This window comes from Cyprinodon variegatus, unplaced genomic scaffold (genome assembly GCF_000732505.1).
Source record: "Cyprinodon variegatus isolate N-32 unplaced genomic scaffold, C_variegatus-1.0 Scaffold1079, whole genome shotgun sequence".
Taxonomy (NCBI): Eukaryota; Metazoa; Chordata; class Actinopteri; order Cyprinodontiformes; family Cyprinodontidae; genus Cyprinodon; species Cyprinodon variegatus.
This window is the reverse complement of record NW_015151532.1, coordinates 252,105-257,045: the sequence shown is the minus strand read 5'-3', so window position 1 is coordinate 257,045 and position 4,941 is coordinate 252,105.

The window sequence follows — 4,941 nt, the reverse complement described above, 5'->3', positions numbered from 1 at the left end:
CTTTTTTTTCTTTGTATGTTGCCTTTAGAGTAATGCTGTTAGTAACTAAACAACCCTCTTTTGTCCCATGTTGCTACAGGACATTTTCACTTAATGACACTCCCTTACTGTCTTGAGTGAACAATTCTAACAAGGTCTTCAACTTTTGGGCAGTGTTCAAAAGGACAATTTACATCTCTAAGACAAAGAAACCTCAAGTGGGTTGACAGCTGGACATTCTCCGGCTGCTATCCACTGATCAAAAATTGCTTGGAAAGACATTGAAAAGACGACATGATCCAAATGATATCTACATTTGGTTGAAAAGTGAAACGTGAAAAAAGAGATGTAATCAGTTTGCTTATTTGCCATATGTTTACTATTTGTATTTTTTTGATTTTGAATGTTTTGAATAAAAAAAAATGGGTCGCTGGTCTGTCGCAGGGCAACAAAGAGACACACAACCATGCACACACTCCAGTGTTTTTTTTTGTTGTTGTTGTTTTTTATTGTCAATAAACTGTCACAAGTACAGAGCAATAAAATTGACTCTCTGTATTTAACCTATCCCCTTAGTGAGCAGTGAGCTGCAATTGTGCTGCACCTGAGGAGCAGTCTGGGGGTTAATGGTCTTTCTCAGGGAGCCGGAGTTGCACTCCATGAGAGTGGGGCAAACCTCAGGATTCCAAGCTCAACCTAACCACTAGACCGCCACTCCCCAAAGCAGACATTAGCATGAAGGGTCTTGCCTAAGGACCCACATTGGATGCTCATTCCCCCCCAGCTTGAATATGAATGGGTGAATTACCCCTTGAACTAGTCAGCCACTAGCTCACGACGAAGAACAATTTAAAGAAGCCAATTAACACAACAGTCATGTTTTGGGACTGTGGGAGGAAGCCAGAGTATGGGAAGAACATGCAAAATCCATGCAGAAATACACCGAGCCAGGAATCAAACTCAGAACCTTTTTGCTGCAAGGCCAGAGCTACCCACTGTGGCACCATGCAGCCCCCAATCATACACTGCAAAAATAATCTAAAAATGAGTAAAAATGTCTTAAATTAAGTGTATTTACCCTTAATTTGAGCAGCTAAATAAGATGATTTGCCAATGGAATGAGTATTTTTACTCTTTAAATAAGATAATTTGATAATATGCACTTAAAAAAAGACAATGCAATTGTATTTTCTTATTTTAAATGTATATTGTCTTGTTCCATTGGCAAAATGTCTCTTTTATCTCCTTAATTCAAGAACAAATGCACTTATGTTAAGAAGCAATCACTTATCTATATTTTGTTTTTTCCAGTGTAACAATGCTTTGGCATTTATAAGCTCAAAAAAAACACTTACATTTTTCTTAACTAATATCACAAGTATGTTTTGTTATTGATAAAATGTCTAATTGCTTACTGTAATTCTACTACAATCATGAGTTCTTGTACTTTTTAGTTCACTTGAACTGCATTTGATCAGATGGTTAAGCTCTCTGGTGTGGTATCTTACGATAATGTAAGGCGAACTAAGCCCTCTGCATTTGACCAGATAGCTTAGCTCTCACGTGCGGTTGTATCTTGTGATAAGACAACCAAATGTTGAAAAAAGGTCCTGTTTGCAGCAATGCAGTCTTGCAAAAACAAAAGCACCATCAACCAAATAATAAAAGAAGTTCATATAATTAGCACTATACAGATTATCATAATTCCTTTTAAAGTGAAAACAAACAACCAGCCATTTTGGATAATCTATTTACCTTAGTCAATATAAACAGTCAAAACCAGAGGTTTATAAATTCTAGGGTTAAAAATAGTTTACAGTGAGATGTACCTTCTGTGAAACTATGCCCTTTCAAGATTTACAGAAACAGTCATATGAAACTTGTTGTGGGAACTGTGAACTGCAGCAAGTTGGTGTTAATCGGGTGGAAGTGGTTTTTCTTTAGAAAAACATCTTGAAAAAACATATGTGGGAATGAAAATACAAATTGAGCTTGTGAGAATTTTTGAATTTAATCTCAGTTTTCTTTTCACAAAAGGCAAAACATGAAAACCCGTTTTTTTTCTCTTTTGTTATTTGTTATTGATGTTCTCTATTTTTGTCACATATAAATTCAAAGATTAACAAATTAATTTGGAGTAAATTTGTCAGGCACTTTCGGCAAAGTAGGATTTGTAAAAAAAGGAATGATATCTGCAAAGATTTATTCCATTTTGTCTTTCTGTCACATCCAAATTTTCACTTAGTATTTTCAACATTAATATTCAGGACCCAGTTTCCTGTATGTTATAGGTGTTTTCTTTGCTTAAACACATCTTGTTTAGATTAATAAGTGATCACAATGCTTCTGTAGAACTGATTGTGCAGTTGAGGAGATAATGTAGTTTAAATCAGGTCAGAATATCTCTAATCATTAAGGCCATTTAAGCCACATTTGAATTGCCATATTAGATTATTGCCACATACTTTCCTGATAGTGCTGGCAGTTAGGAAGGAACTAGGAACAGAAAGCATGTCATTTCTAGAAACTGTACAGTTGTCTACTTAGCATATTCACTGGAAAAAATTAAAATCTCAATAAGTCATTTTTTCTTCAAATAAGGGCATTTTTGTCTTGAATTGAGGAGGTAAGTGTAACACTTTGCCAATGAAACAAGGCAATTAACATTTCAAATAAGAAAAAACAATTGCACAATTGTCTTATTTCAAGTGCATATTATCTAATTATCTTATTTTAAGAGTGAAAATTCTCATCCCATTGGCAGATCATCTTATTTTTCTACTCAAATTAGGAGTAAAAACACCTAATTTAAGAAATGTTGACTTATTTCTAGGTCGTTTTTGCAGTGTTGACACACAACCCCCTCACAGACTTCAACGAAAATACATTATTTTGTGACATGTAATGTGTGTTACAAATGCTAACAGCATTCATATGTTTTGGTTTTTATAATGGAGAGCTTTTGCCATTCGCTACATTTGTATAACTTTTGTTTTTTGTTGTTCTTTCCCGAAAGGCTGCACTGCCGATTTGACCAGAGTCGTTCACGTGTGAGTCTGTCGTCATCCATAAAGCTGAAGGCTGAAGCTGAAAGTCATGCAGTCAGACTTATTAAATATTCTATCTAAAGAAACTGTTTGTATCAAGTAATTGACTTGCTTGAGACGCTCCTTCTGTATGAGCATGCGGTAGAAATTTGCATGCATTCAGATTTCTTTACAGCAATCCCTCAGACAGAGCATTAAGGCAACAACAGTGCAGAGGGAAAGCTCCTTTTTAACAGGACGAAACCTCCAGCAGAACCAGGCTCAGTGTGAGCGGCCATCTGCAGATGCTGGCTGGGGTTCAAGTAGACATAAGCAGAGATAAAAAATGAACTTACTTACTTACTTAGATGTAATTTCATTTTGTACAGCTTTTGTGACATTTCCATTCCTTAAAGTGCAGCAGTGATCAAAGCTCAGAGCATTATAATATATAAGGTGAATTTATGTAGTGTTTTGGTTTGGTGTTGTCAGTGTGATGCAGAGTCTTTGACATGATTTAGAGTTTTTTCAACAGTTTAGCTGTCTGATGGCGGTGGGGAAGAAGCTGTTGCGGACCTGCATCGAATGCTACGAAGAGTCTTCCCAGGGGGCAGCAGGGAAAGCAGTCCATGGTGGGGGTGTGAGGGGTCATTGATGATTTTGCGAGTTTGGAACACGCAGCGCTGGGATGGGATGTCTTTTATGGAGGGAAGAGGAGCCCCGGTAATCCTCTCTGCAGTTCTCACCACTCTTCTCACTTTCTTCCAGTCTGAGGTGCTGCAGCCTCCACACCACACAGTGTGACAGCTCGCTTAGAAAACCCTCTATGATGCTTCTGTAGAATTACTGATTTTTAAATACTTTCTATGTTGTATACTAAGGGTGTGCAAAATAATCGTCATGACGATGCATCGCGATTCTAATTTTTGTGATCTACTGCATCGATTCTTGAAGGCAAGAATCGATTATAAAAAAAAAAAAAAAATGAACAAATAAAATACATTAATGGTTGGCGCACATCAGCCAAATCAAGAGTAATACAACTTCCAGTCCAGCAGATGTCACTGCTGATGTGTTGACGCCCGCTGCTTTGTTTCACAAGCATGTCCGGGTGCGGGATACTGAGACGAGTCATTCGTAAACAAAATATGGAGGACACTGAGAAAATTCGCCCCCCGGCTCCATCACATTTCAAGTCAGATGCTTGGATGCATTCTGGCTTTAAAAACAAAGAAGGTAAAAATGAAATTGATATGATGCACATCATTTGCAAAAGGACCACTGAGGCCATGTAAACGGCACTGATTATCCTTATTTTGTTATTTTAAGTTTGATGAATCCTAAGATCTTTTTGTCAGTGTGTATACGCCAATAATAGTAATATTTCTGTCCAGTATTTGTTTTCATGGCAACACCTCCAAAAGCTGTTTCAATAAATACAGCTATGTATGAATTCAGTTGCTTTATGTATCAATTGAAGACACTATCCAGATCATACCCAGCCAGTCAGCCACTGGTAAGGGTGGTATCTTTTTCTTACAGTGTTCAGTGAAAATATCGCAATGCATCGCAATATTTCAAGTATCATGATGCATCGTGATAGAATCGCATCGTGGCATGTGAATCGTGATTCGAATCGAATCATGACTTCTTTGCCAATACCCACCCCTATTGTATACATACAGGTAGTTAGTGTAAAAGCTGAGCCCATTGCTATCTCTACAAGAGAAACAGGATTAAAAACCATGAAGCAGGTCTTACTCTATCATCTACAACCAAATACCAATTTCATATGACAAATTAAAAGGTAAGCTATGGATTGCTCCCTTCCTCCAACATCATTGGTAGCCTACTGTATGTTATATCAGCTTAAATCTTTGATGAAACTTGGGTTCACAAGTGTTAGAAAAAAAATACGGCAGTCATGTTTTAGGAA